We start from the raw sequence: 15,714 nt of genomic DNA, 5'->3' as shown, positions 1-15,714 counted from the left end.
ACAACATATAAGATTGCAAAGAAAAACTATGATATTTAAATATAGCTATCAAAATATATTAAAAATAATTTATGATACAATCACATGCATGCTTTATCACTGATACACTAAGTGATAAGACGTGGAAACATGCCTAATCACTCCTCATGTAATTTTCAGGTAGTAATGACCATAAGTATTTACCACATGTGTAAGGTTATATAAAAATATTTGTGATTTATTTTGGTAACAATACAGATACTGCTAGTATTATTGTGATTTGTTTCCTGCTTAAAAATTTGAATAAAGTTATACACTTTAGTTTGAAGCCAGTAAAAATAATGTTACAATTTCACCCACCCAAGTCCTTAGTCCCTCTGAATTCTGCTCATAGATCACTGCAGAGTCCATAGACTCCAGGCTAGAAGCTGCTGAACTAGAGAGTCAATGAGGTAAGAATTGAAAACTCCCTAAGAAAAGATGCATTTCAGGAGCTACTGGATCCAGCTGCCCATCTTCACCTGGATAATTTTACACCAAGGCCAAAATTGAGATTTTATTTTAAATGATTGTGATGTAGGCCTTTCTTGACCTAGCTATTCCTATTATGTCTCATCTGAAGTGAAATAATTTGTGACATCACTTTGTTCAGAAAAGGTTGTTTCTCAGACCTACACCTTGGTTTGCGTTTGAGTCCTAAATGGGTAGCAAGGTTTATATTTAGCACTAAGCCTTGAATAGTAGAGCTTAAAGTATCAAGAAGAGCAGTTCAACTCTGGTGGAAGTGGAGGTGTTCTGTTTTCAATGGGTGACAAGGAGAAGAGCAGTACAGGCCATAGATACACGGACACTAGCCCTTTGAGGTTACAGTCTAGAACTGGATAACCCTGCAAGAGCTAATGATAACAGAGTCAGAAATATCTACTTCAAAAACCTAATTTTTTAAAAAAAAATTCTTATTTCTCTCTTTTTCTTTCATAGTATTTTTAAATTATTTTAAGACTTTAACCTTCTTTGGCTGTGCCAAGAAGGAAAAAACAAATAGTTTATGTTTGGGATAGAATTTTTGAAGAACAATGAGAATGCACCCCTGGGAACTGGCATTGATAGCCAGAGTAATTTATGTGATGTGAATGGTTGAGGAAATAGATTTAGGATCCTTGTTCAGCTACTCCTTGCTTCTTGGCAATCTCTTGGAGCTTCTGAGTGGATTTTAATGAGAAAGCATTTCCCAAAGCATTAACCAGATTATTGTGAACTCAGGTGAGGGAAGAGCCAAAATATCAAATCCAACAAAAACTGAGTAACTACTATCAGTCAAGCATTATGGAATGCATTTTACAGATACTAATTTATTTAATCCTCTCAAAATGTGTGAAATAGCTACCATTATTTTCATTTTACAAGTGAGAGAACTGAAACTCAGAGAAGGTGAGTAATTTATTGAAGATCACACAGCTGGTAAACAGCAGAATACATATGTGATGCCAGGATGCCTGACTACTAATCTAGTACTTCTCTTTGCTATCATAGCTCCTTGCCAAAGAAACGCACTTGCTCACCCAGTTATTTCTTGTACCCATTGGCCAGCTTCCCTGTACTCTGGGCAATTTGCCAATAGAAAAAAAAGAATCGTTAGTGTGAAAAACCTGGAAATGGACCTTATGTGACCTTAAGGCAGATTTCCTTACCCTGGCGTTTGCAAAGAAGAGAGTCAAAATGATTTCAAAAAAGAACAAAAGCTTAGAAGTTTTATATGTCCTTACTTGAGCTGTATTCATATTTTTTAAAGTGATGATCCTAATTATTAGATTATAGTGAGATCAGAAAAGAATTATGTAGAATATCTCTAATGTCACACTGAGAATCATAATAGAAAGCATATGTAAAAGTATCAATTTTCACAAAACAAATATTTGTCGATAGGGAGTGAGAGGGGAGAAGAATTTAAGCTTTGTATTTGTCGAGCATCAGACTGATAGAACTGCTATGTAGAAATGAACATAAAGATATATCATGATTAGTTATGACATATTGGCACCACTCTCAAATTAATCCAGACATTTAGACCTTCAAAGCAGGTCACTATTTTTTGGACTATGGCAGCAATTAATAAATCAATCTTATCACAGAGTGATTGATTAGCACGTTTTGAAGAATGTATAGCAAATGGCTATGCTAATCAAGGGAAATAAAACTATTCATAGATCTCCTTTTAATTTGAATTTTCTCCAATTATAAACAGATTCTCCCTACCCCCAGCCATATCTAAGTGCATTTAATATTCTATGGATAGAAAAATGTGTGAGACTGACAAAATATCCACAGTCTGTAACCTCTATTGGAAAAGACTTTGATTACAGTAAAATTACACAAAAATGTGTCATTAAAAGACATTGGACAGACATAAAATCTAACCTTTTGAGCTGAAGAATACTTAATATTCTCTTCATGATCACACAAGGGGAAATTCTTTGCTATGGAATAGCTATTTTCCTGTTAAGCAGGCTATTTCATCAATGATTTATTTCTGAGATGTAATAGGTCATTTAAAATGGTGGTTTAAAAGTTGGGCCTTTTGTTTAATTTTCTCACAGGCGGTTGGTAATTATCATGGTCCTGCCGTTTCTCTGGAATGCCGTGGAGGGTCAAATGCCAATGGAACCCTGCTTTATAGGGTAATTAAGACAGTCGACATGGTTATTAAATACATCATGCTAAACTAAACTGGAATGCTGTGAAATAAAATCCAAAATCATAAATAAAACTTGGGTATTCCAGCAAAGGGGTATGTGTGAAAAGGAGGAGCTTTATGCTCTCAGAATTGCAATAAATAGCTCTTGCCCACTCAGACTTACTAAAATCTGGCTACTGAAAGCCTCTGGATTAGCCTTTCAGAAAATGAAACTGAAATAAATATGGTATATTTTCCACATATACATGAAATTCGAATTCCTGCTATTTTATGTTATGTAAAATAATACAATAAGACGTTTTGGTCAATCATTTGTATTCTTTATTGAAAAGATCAAATGCTGCAAATATGTATAAAGTTATCCAATGTAAGTTTGCTATGACTAGCAAATGAATATTAGATCATCTTTTCTAAACACTATCAAAAATGTCTCCCTTTGCAAGGTCTTTCCAATGACTGCTCATCGCTGTGTATTCAAGCTGCCTTTCAGAATTCATCTGTAACCAGCATAAGACCACAATATAATGACTACTTTAAAGAAACCCGTAACGGGTGTGTGAAGGCTTGTTGATGTTGATAAATCTAAGCAGTGGTGATGGGTAAATATTGTCATCACAATATAAGCCTTCCAAATATGTATCTGTCTTGTGGTCGTAAGCTTTCAAACTCAAGAGCTGAAGGCTTCGGTAATTTAATTTCTTTCCAGAAAATGTGATGAGTATACAAAAATGCTGGCAAAAGGGCTGGACAAAACGAGAACAGAATAAAATACAATCTTTCCAACCTATTATATGCTGCCTACAAGAGATTTTGAATTATTCTTCCCTTGTGTATTGCCTGAAAGTTTTTGCTATATGCATGTTTACAGGCAAATTCATTGGTTTACTAGGCAAAGGAAAAGAACTAGTCTTAAATAGGGGAAATAAATATTTCCAATTCTAGCTGTAAAACTAGAAGCCAAAATGTATAGTTGACAGGCAGGGAGCCAGCTGACTTAAGATCACTAGTCTTTCCTTAAAATCAGTCTCCGTATTTCCACATGGAACACATTTTAAGTTAACAATGTGTAGTTTGGCAAAGGAATTGTTTTTCTTTGGCATGAAACGGTTGTCTCGTTTTTTAAAAATGTATATTCTGCCTGCTTCTATACACAATGTGTGTCGACATTCTTTTGAACTTTAAAAACTGTTGCTATATCAGGAAATTTGTAGATAATTACTTTTTATAATTTTTGTCTAAATAGAAAAATGCATATTTAACATATTCATATGCTTGTGCTTATGCCTGGTATCATTCTGAATATTGCTTAAATATACCTTGAAATGCATACTGAATGGAGTCTTCACTATATCACATACTTTGGGGAAAGCAGGCCTCTCAGAGAAGTCATTTAAAATTTCTTTGATGAGTATTTTTATAGGGTTTATTGACAATGTACAATCTGAAAATGAATACGGCCATTCCGTTCTCTCAGTCAGAGTCTTAAAATTGAGTCATTCTATCCACAATGTATTTATAGCACTGAAAACAGTAGAGTGGAATCCTACCCATTCAAACATTTGCAGTCTATTTCCCTATTTCTGGCTGCTACTACAGAAAACTCAGAAAAGCAGAAATGCAAATCTTCAGACATTGGTTCCACATGAAATGGGACAGACTGCTGCACCAGCTACTGTTGTGAGACCAGATAGGGCCACTGCTGCCTACACATAAAGAAGGCCATTAAGGAGAAGTTGTTTATTTCTGCTTCTGCAGAAATCATAAACACCAACCCGGAGCCTGACAGCCCAAGCTGTGCTGCAGTAAATTCTAGTACTTTGTTGGCCATTCTAAACTGCCCAGTAAAAGTTACTGTAGCTAAATCCCATATACATTTCATGAAATAATCCTTCTCAGAAGATGGTATCATATTCATGCACAGCAGGGTGTGCAAATGCCTATAAATCACATGTAGAATCTGAAATATCTATTTAAAAAAATCTGTGCAAATCTAACCATGACCCTTTGCCAGACAATAGGCCTTCATATGCTTTGCAGCTTAGCAGACACCCAGGAATTTTGTTTGGAAGTGATAGCTACTGTCTATGTAATATTTAGGACCTATTTATGAAGCATCTGGCAGAAAATAAAACGGTTTTCTCCACTAACATATGCTAAAGAAGGATGTGGTCATGTGCCGACTCCTCCTCTTCTGATTTTTTGCAAATAGCACAACATAAGAGATGGTTGTTTCTGGTTGCCTTGCTGCCTGTCATGGCTGTCAGGCGAAATCCCATGAATTATTGCTCTTCCAGATGTAAGAGATTTTCAGGCTGCCTTAAACTGCCTGTGGTTTGTGGTACTGGAGAGGAGAGAAACGAGATTAAACTTCATCTCATCAGTGCAATCTGAAAAGATCACACAGAGGACTAATAATCAGGGCTTTTTCATTCCAGAGCCAGACTTGAGAGCTGTGTGTTTTTGTTTCAAGGTGATGTCACATTAAGCTTGTTGGAAGACAGTGATTAAGGTCAAACAATATTTGAGGAAGATCAAAATTTTAAAAAAAAAAAAAAGAAAAATGTTCAGCCCTCTTCTGATGCTTCCTTATTGCATTTGCTTAAAGGGGAAGGACTGATCATTTTCACTGATGGCAGAGAATGGGAAGTGGATGTACTTCTGCAATTCAAAGTTGTCAGCATTTCTTAATACAAGGTTAATGTGAGAAAAATTAGAAATGTTCCCATAAAATTATAGCTCTACTGTTCATTGTAATTTGGAGCATGCATTCATCACCATAAAAAAATCAAGTGTCACTTTTTGTTATCTCTAAAGGTCAGTTTTGAAGTCTTGATTTTGTGTGTGTGTGATTCTATGAACACGTTATATAGAGTCTGAAAATATTCATTTAAAAAAATCAGTGGTTGGTAGTAATGCCTTATGATATTTTGAGTTTTTTAAAAGACAATTTGGTTTAGTTTTCCCTTCAAAATAATACACTCCTACAACCTCCTATAAGTGGTAAATATCAGCAGATTCAATAACCCCAGTCACCAACATTTAACTAAAGGTTTTCATAACTGTTTCCAGAATGACTCAGAAAATAAATCACACCCTCTCCCCTTATGTACAGTTTGAGCCCTCAGGGAGAAAACTTATAACTCATTACATTTTGATTCCCTTTGATCAAATACCATATACAGCACCTGTATATTATAATTTTAAATAATAGTTGTGACATAAACTAGGATAATGCTTAAAAACCTAAGAATCTTAATATGGTTACTATTAGTTCTTATCATTTATGGCATGGAGAAATGGTGAGTGGTTTTGTGGCATTTTGCTAGAGTTCCATTAGCAGAATATTAATTATAGATCAAGAAAACATGTTTTTCAAGAAACACCTGGAAATAATCAACAAATATATATGTCTTAGATCAGAACATAATTGCCTCAATTCAACCTGTATAACTTTTTTCTTTTTCTTTTTCTTTCTTTTTTTTTTTTAAGATGTAGCCTGTTTAAGTAATGGGGTAGGCTACCAGATGTGAAACCTCCCAGGCCAGCTTTTCTTTCCATTTCAGCGTAGGCACCTCACATAGATTCTCTAATGTGAGGGATTCCAGTGAAACAGTGATGAAAACCACAGGTACAAGTGGCTTACATGAAAGCATTTATTGCTTTTCATGCATTGCATTATAGTATAGTGGAAAAAAAAAGTCCTTCGTTGAAAATGCATTAATTATTTGACACTGGTTTGCCTCAAAGTCATTTTTACTATGGGATGCAAGTGAAAGATCACAGCTGAAAAAAAGATCATCATACTTGAGGTAGGCTCACAGAATCTTTTCTTGTGTTCTGTGTGAAGTTGTCTTGAACTGAAACCTATGCTCCTTAAGGATTAAGGGATTGAAAAGCAAAGACTGAGGCTGCTGTAATTTAAACCCAGAGATTCCTTAGCACAAAGGTGCAAAATGGACTAAGCCAATCTCTTTCCTTGTTCAGTAAAGAAATAATTTTCCTTTAGAAAGTTTTATACTATTAACATTCCAAAGGTGTTATCATCTTTAAAGCAAGTGGTCTTCTCTTGGCTTTAACATGCATTGAGTGCTCACAGACACTAAATAAGTGGACATCGTTTTAAATTACAATTTATGAATCTCTAAACAATTCTCTATATAAGAGAAATGTAAGGCCATTTTAAAGTAAAATGCATAATGATCTTCAGTGACTTGCATTTTCTTTGTTAAATTGGTAGTTTATTTTATTGAATATTTTCCTGGAGTTTGAGGTTGTATATTTACTTTTTTTTGTGGGAAAATGCTTATTTCCAACTCAATGAATTATCCAAGTCAATGAAATTTAAAACTGTTAATGTTCCTTCAAGTAACGAAAATCATCTCTGAGCAACAGAAAGCCCTTAATTGCAGTCATCTATTTTATTACATGTGGCTTAAGTCCAAATGAAAGCTCAAAGAGATCTTTATTCAGTCGTTGGGTCAATCTTTCATTCAAGTTAGTTTTCAAGCACTTCGTGTCATTCAGTTAGGCACTTCACATTCAAGGGTGCAAATACAGACATAGCTTTGCCTTCATGTCTAGTGAGAGACATACACATTAAATTAATAATTAAGTAAATAACTATGTAAACTACAATTAGCTGGCTGTAAAGGGGATGCATAGAGAAGGGTCATGAAAATAAGAAATTCACATAATGTGAATTTTGCCAACATTTGTGTTTGTATAGCTCTGACATAAGGATGCTATGATTTATTCTAAGTAAAATAACTGAAAATTTCATATTTATAGTTTCCAAAAAGAAATAAAACATCTACCTATAAACAAGATGGGAATGATAAGATTGCAAATGACAGGTTTCAGGGATGATAAAATTTGTATTTATGAGTTCAGAATTCTGAGTTTCATATTTAGTTTCACATACTAAGTAGGAAAAATAATCAGTATAAGAAGACAATTATATATATATAATATGTATGTATATAAGCCATTTCTAAATGGTCCTTAATAATTATATCTGATATCCCTTTGAAAAGCCATATAGTGAAAATGGAACATATTAAAATATAAAAACAAAAATCCTTAGTCACAAAACTTGGATTTTAGCTTTTGATTTTTTCTCACATCAGTGTTCTACTCTAATCCTTCTCAGATTTTAGCTTATATGTCTAATTTAATCTTCACAGTATAGCATCATTTTCTCACTTCCAATTTGGTAATGATTTGGATATTTCATACCTTGAAATATCAGTCTTTTACTTTCTGTGTTTTTCTTTTTTCTTCAGGGTGTTATTCCTAATTACCCAATATTTTGCAGTTCATATTTCATGTTTTTATTAACGTGTGATTGAGTAACCATTTGGTTAATTTGATCAATTTGGCCAAACCCAATAATATAAAGTATCCAGATCATCTATGTACATAGATCAAGCTAGTCTTGTTTTCTTTTCTTTGAAACCACTCAATACATACCTCTCAAGTATTGTCAAGTTCCCAGCCCCTTCTGAGCCACTTTTCTCTGCTATTGAATTTTAATTTTTCACCTTTATTGAGTTCACTTTCACTCAACTTACAAATCTAATTACTCACCACATAAAAATTTTCAAATATTCTTCCTGTAATGTCCAGTGGACTTAATGATTTTCAGATTTACAGAGTGAATATTACATTTCATTTTCCAAATATGAATGGGTGGATGACTACATAAAAAATTATAATAAGGTAGAATTTAGGGAGCACTGTTTGTTTCAGAGATTACTTTTCCTGGTAAAAATAAAATAAAAATAAAATAAATAAAAGGTTGTACAATTGTATGAATAAAAGATTGAGCCCAAACCTGCCAGTAATGCTTAACTGGGTTGGAAGATAGTGGAGAGTACCAGTTTATCATACCATTTTTCTGTATTTGGTATGAGGCTTACAAAATACAGAAGAATGCAAAGAAGTAAATGAAAGTAACTTGTAACCCAACCAAAGAGATTAGATCAGTGGTTTTCATCATTAGTGTCATGTGGTATATCTACAGGGAAAAAAATCATTTATTTTTCTTCTGTTAATTTTAAAATAAATTAATGTATAAATGCACATTACAAAGTTCTTAGTAATATGTAAATTAAAGTTGCAATTCAACTCATTTCAATTCAATTCAGTAATAGCCATTGTCTTCTCTCTGAGGGAGAAAAATAGAGACCCTCAATCACTATCGCTCTCCATGAAAGTGAAGGCTCGTCTGAAGTTAAACCTGATATGTTTCATTGTTGAAATTTTAAATCATTTAAATATAAGAATGATTCAACTTCTCCCCCTCCATTATATTTACATAACTGAAATATCTGATGGATTTTTTCAGCTTACAGTGGCCTTCCTTGATACACATTAATACTGCATTCAATCATTACTTATTAATTCATCATAAAGTAGGTAGTGAGCATCCACTGCGTATTGTTGGGTTGTATACTTGAAAATCAAAGCTATAAGAAACAGCAATTATGCCCACTAGAAGCTTACATATTCTTTTAATTAATTGCAATGTTTATTTGAAATGAAAATTTTTTTATTTTATTATTTTATTTATTTATTTATTTATTTATTTATTTATTTATTTATTTATATTTTTTTGAGACAGAGTCACGCTCTGTTGCCCAGGCTGGAGTGCAGTGGCACGATCTCGGCTCACTGCAACCTCTGCCTCCCATGCTCAAGCAATTCTCCTGCCTCAGCCTCCCTAGTAGCTGGAATTACAGGCACATGCCACCAAGCCCGCCTAATTTTTTGTATTTTTGGTAGAGACGGGGTTTCACCGTGTTAGCCAGGATGGTCTCCATCTCCTGACCTCCTGACCTGCCCACCTCGGCCTTCCAAAGTGCTGAGATTATAGGTGTGACCCACCGCGCCCGGCCAAAAATCTGTTTATTTAAAGTTATATAAGTAAAATTTAAACAAGAAAATGAAAAACTTTTTACAACTTCGTATTACATACTCAAAATAAAATGCCAGGACTTGTGTATTATTTAATATTTTAGAAAATCTTGTCCATACTTCTCTGTGAAAACTAAATTAGCTGTAACAGCTTCAAACTGCACTGTATGCTATTATTTCTATACATAATTGCTACTATCTACTACATTCAAGTTATCCTTTTTCTGTAAAGTAATAGAATAAAATTATTTTATAAATTTGAAAACATACCAAATAAAAGCCAAAAGTATGAATCATGAAAAGTATCACAGTATCTCAAATTTGCATATAATTATGGGATCTGGGGGAGGTTTTCATACAAGTTTATGGATTTCTGTCTGTAGACATAACTTTGGCCAACACTGCCCATTTATAACCTTAAAATCCTATTTTGAAGGTTCAGACACCCTCTCCAGGAGCAGAAGTAATTCCATTTCTATATTCCATGTGCCTCTTGAGGCCAGACCTGCCAGTAATGCTTAATTGGGTTGGAAGATAGTGGAGAGTACCAGTTTATCATAGAGGCAACTGACACAAAACTTTTTCATTTATCTGAGGTTGGACTGTGTCTGGGTTCAGAGATGAAAGGTCAGTTTTTTATCCACTAAGTCCCCTAGACATTCCAAAATCCTTAGTACATTACAAATTTGAACAGTTTAAGCTCTCTTAAATAAAGAATCTCTTTTCTGGGTAAAGTATCCAGTGTATATAGATATAGTGGAGAAGAAACATGTGAAAGGTCACAGCCATGACCTTTTAACATCAATAGTTTTATTTATAGCCAGACGCTTAGTCTATAGAGCTTAATATGAAAGCAAAAAGAAAGACAAAGGTATCTCGTTAGCTTTATAATAGCTATCCAGTTATATAAAAGTTGTCTTTTTATCTTGAGTAGAGAATAAAAGTTATAAATAATTAAATTGACAGCTATTTTAAAGTAAAGAACAACATTTCTCAATCATTTTTAATTGAACACATTCTATTTCTCTCTGGATATGGCCTAACATAATCTACCAGATTTTATAGGAATACTTTTACTTCTTCACATGTGATTTATTTTCAAAAGACGAAATAATAGTATGTTATTTTTATTACTATCTGCCTCTTTGTCACCTATTTGGTGTCTTGTTGTATTTCAAATGACATGTGAGAGAGTTGTATCTTATAGCATTCAAATTCTGTTGCATGGATTTTTAGTAGTTTAGGAAATTTAGCAAATACACATGCATATGCCTTTGTTTACTATTCTCAGAATACTTCTCAAGCAGTTTAAAGCCAATGCCCAAGGTATATTGAGAAAAGCTCAAGTAGGTTAGAAAGACCATGTGTGTTGGCAAAATGTGAAACAAGGCTGGAGAAGAGAGGCCATGAAGAGTTTCTTGTGGAAAGTGCAAGAGGATGACTCAACCTGAAAACAAAGCGAGACTGGGAAGGGTTTTATGAAGAAGAGCAACTAAATCTTAGTTCCCGACTCTAGTCTGAGGGTATAACTGGACGTTACTTAGAACCACCTTCTCTTTGCAACTCCCCAGGTTGGAAGAGCCTAACAAACTGCCTTCTCTCAAGAGGCTAACTTGTCTCTCTGAGGCCCCCTAGCCGAGAGGTGGCCTTTCACTAAGACATTTCACTGTTATGATACCATTTGTCCGTTTCTTATAATCCCTTAGTTTAATTGATGCTAATGTCATAATGGAAACTAACAGGTATCATTTGCTTTTTAATGGGAACTCTTAGAGACAATGTCTTCACCTAGAAAAAAAAAATGACTAAATTGGTCAGAATTTCAGCTACTGTATCTATGCATATAATGGTCAAGGATGCCTTTCCACACTTCATTTTAAGCTGTATATAATAATTGGGATTTTTTTCTTGTAATTGTGTATTCACAACCAACCTTCCTGGTGTGATACAGAAACCTCTCTGTGAATCATGGTCAAAACTTTAAAGATAAAAACTCTTGGGCTGTTTTTATCACTATTGGGCTGTATTTTGTCTCTTTGAGCTTGTATTTTCTAGTTGAAAGCTTATCTGCTTAATCACATTAAGGTAAAAAAAAAAAAACTTCAGTAAACAGTGTTGAGTATCTATTAAAAGTAATGGCAAAAACCACAATTATTTTTGCACCAACCTAATAATAGTAGGTAAAAACCCAAAATATTAAAATTTATAAGATTTTAATACATAGGTAGAAGTCCAGGTTCAGGAGCTAGGAAGACATAGTTTGAATCCATATTCAAAAACCTACTTGATTTGACCAGTAGCTGAACATCCCTAAGCCTCATTCTCTTAAAATGAGGATACAATGTGATGGGAGGTATAATAATTGTGAGGCTCTAATGGGTTCATTTATGTAAATTATAAGGCTGGTTTACAGCAAGCATTCACTTAACCGGAATGATTGTTAGTATCATTGAATTTAATGTCATTTGTACAGCAAAAAAAAAAATTTTAAATCAAGGTTATTGACACTTTTAGGTAATTAAATGCTGCAAAATATATAGCCAACTATTCTCCTTTTTGTATTCATTTTATCTCTAATAATTATCAGTAAATTATCAGATTGAGAGGAAACTCTAAAATATACGTAGAACAAATAGCAATGATAAAATATTAGCAATGTAAGTCATTTCTTTCAACTGCAACCTCATTGGGTTCTCTAGAAAGTAAGTATTTTAATCTCCCTTAGGAATGAAAGGAAAAAAAAATTGCTAACATTCTCAACTATGTAAGATTTGTGCCAAATTATTTAGAGAATCACTCTGAGTGTCCTGACACCATTAGATGTGATGCAGTAATAAAGCCTCCTCTTTCTACCGCACCAAAGGAGACCAGAAAACCAGCTCTAGAGAATGACTCTTTTGCCCTGCTCTGAGTCATGTTCAGGATGAGAACTGGTCCAGGCATACATTGTACTTCAGTGTCACCAAGACCAAAACATCTCTATCACAAGAATTCTGGGCTCCAATTTTTCTCAGGTTTTTTTTTTCGTCTCCATTGCTTTCCAATTTTATTAGTCAATGTGATTATTGAATATCTAGTATGTTCTGAAGTCTGCACTAGGCCCTCAGGCAAACATGAAAGCATAAGCCATAATTCCTGTTGTGGACAAGCTTAAAGCCTAAATAAAGGAGAAAAATGAGATAAATGAATGAATGCACTATCTTCAATGAACTGTTACCCCTTTGCATGGTAGAGAATCAGAAAAAAAATCTAGCGTTTAAAAATTTAGATTTTATGCTGTAGAAGGCGGATGGTGTTTGCTTTTAGTAATTCAACAGAAACTCAGAGAAAATATCTTGGGTGCTCCTAGTGTTCTGTTTCTTAGCCTGGGTTCAGGTTTCACAATTGTGTTCAGTTTGTGAAGAAATCATTGAGTTACACATTTATGTGTACTTTTCTCATACTTATTATACTTTGATTAAAATTTTTAAAGGTATAGATTTGTTTATCCTTTACAAAGAATAGGCACAAGTTTTCCTTAGTCTCAACAAATACTTTAAAAATTGAATTGTAATTTAAGTTTCTAAAAAGCAAAAAACTAAAAAGTCTTAACACTTTTTAAAAACATGAGAAGCATCATCATTATTTTTATAAATGAATTACCGTGCTGAATTTTCCATTATGCTTCTATTTGTAATAATTTAGTCTATTGAGATAGTATATTCTCATGGTCATCATAGAGAGCCTTTACCACCAGAAAAGTCAGCACACAAGTTGCTCAGAAATTTCCATTTGGTCCTATTATTTTTTGCACTGACCACCAACTTAATGATGTCTTGAGCAAGCAAGCAATTACATTCACTGTATCCTCCTGGTATTATACTGTGTTAATATTCTTCTTTTTTTTTTCATGAAAAAAGAACTGCTATTTGTAGGTGTGATTTACTTTTCTTAAATCCTCAGTTTCAGATGCTGAATATAAAATGTACCCAACTCATGGAAAAAAATATAGCACCAGGCAAAGCAGACACTTAAAACTGTTTTAAAATTAATTCCATAGATATTATTTAATTTCCCCAATAAATATTCTGCCAAAGAATATAAAGGAAATAGTTCTAAATTTACTCCTTTCTGCAGCATTTACCTGTTAGATGCATACCTCCTTGAGTTTTCCTTAGACTTCATGACACAAGGTTCATATCATCTCATACTCCTCCTAAACTCACATTCTTGGCTCCTCTTTCTCTGCCATTGACAGTAAATAAGATTCGATAACATGTACCAAATTCTTGAAAGTGCTTGTTTTTTTTTTCTAGAATTTGACCCTAGAACACTCTCCAGTGGGCACTATTCACAATAGCAAAGACTTGGAACCAACCCATATGTCTAACAACGATAGACTGGATTAAGAAAATGTGGCACATATATACCATGGAATACTATGCAGCCATAAAAAATGATGAGTTCATGTCCTTTGTAGGGACATGGATGAAACTGGAAATCATTCTCAGTAAACTATTGCAAGGACAAAAAACCAAACACCACATGTTCTCACTCATAGGTGGGAATTGAACAATGAGAACACATGGACACAGGAAGGGGAACATCACACTCCGGGGACTGTTGTGGAGTGGGGGGAGGGCAGAGAGATAGCATGAGGAGATATACCTAATGCTAAATGACGAGTTAATGGGTGCAGCACACCAACATGGCGCATGTATACATATGTAACAAACCTGCACATTGTGCACATGTACCCTAAAACTTAAAGTATAATAATAAAATAAAATAAAATAAAGAACACTCTCCAGTCTGCCTCTACACATTCTCTCACTATAAACAGGCATGGCCTTAGTTTTAGTACAATGACCCTTTGCCCTACTTTCTAAATCTAAGTGACAACCAGGAACCTCCATCCGCAGGTTCCAACCACTTCAAACTCAATACGTCCAAAACTCAACTGTATTCTCCCAAAATCTGCTTCTCCCCATCTTTACCTCACCTCACTCTGCCCCCAGCCAATACTCTGGATTATCTTGTATTGGTTAATAATAGTCACTCTCCTGAATAACTTTCCAATACCCTCCTCACTATGCCTTTGTTGCATAATTCCCTCTCTCCTATCTCTTGCCTCATTTTTTTTTTTTTTGACAGAGTCTCACTCTGTCACCCAGGCTGGATTGCAGTGGCACAATCAAGGCTCACTGCAGCCCGAAATTCCCAGGCTCAGGTGATCCTCCAACTTCAGCCTCCTGAGTAGCTGGAACCATAGGCACATGCCACCATACCTGGCTAAGTTTCTGTATTTTTGTTGTAGATAGGGGATCTCCCTATGTTGTCCAGGCTGGTCTCAAACTCCCGGGCTGAAACAATCCACCCACCTTATTCTCCCAAAGTGCTGAGACTACAGGCATGAGCCACTGCACTCAGCCATTATCTCATTTTTGACATCCGTGAACTTTGTGCCCCTGCAGTTAAAGTGATCAAAAAGTAAACATTATAATGGGCTTAATACTATTCACTTATTCATTCACTCATTCCTTCATTCATTCATTCAACAAATATTAATTGAGTGACTACCTCATGTTAGGCCTTAGATATTCAGAGATGAATAGGACAGACTTTTCTCCGAAGAAACACTATCTTGAAGGGGAAGGCATACAAGAGTGGTTTGCTTGCTTTTATTTTATTTTATTTTATTTTATTTTTGAGACAGGGTCTCACTCTGTCGCCCAGGCTGGAGTGCAATGGCGTGATCTCAGCTCACTTCAACCTCCACTTCCTGGGTTCAAGCAATTCTCATGCCTCAGCCTCCCAAGTAGCTGGGATTAGAGGTGCATGCTACCACGCCGGGCTAATTTTTGTATTTTTGGTAAAGACAAGGTTTTGCCATTTTGGCCAGGCTGGTCTCGAGCTCTTGACTTCAGGTGATCCACCCATCTCGGCCTCCCAAAGTGCTGGATTGCGGGCATGAGCCACGGTGCCCAGCCCAAGAATGGCTTTCTAACACATATATTGCATAGAAGAGAATTCAAATGCCTTTCTATGTCATATAAATGTTCTTTATAATCTGGCCTCTGCAAACCTCTCCTGCCTCATTTACTCCATTTCCTGACTGTATGTCCTTCACTCCAGGCACCCAGAAC

The sequence above is a fragment of the Nomascus leucogenys genome, chromosome 16, assembly GCF_006542625.1.
Source record: "Nomascus leucogenys isolate Asia chromosome 16, Asia_NLE_v1, whole genome shotgun sequence".
In the NCBI taxonomy this organism is placed as follows: domain Eukaryota; kingdom Metazoa; phylum Chordata; class Mammalia; order Primates; family Hylobatidae; genus Nomascus; species Nomascus leucogenys.
Note: the sequence above shows the minus strand (reverse complement) of the source record.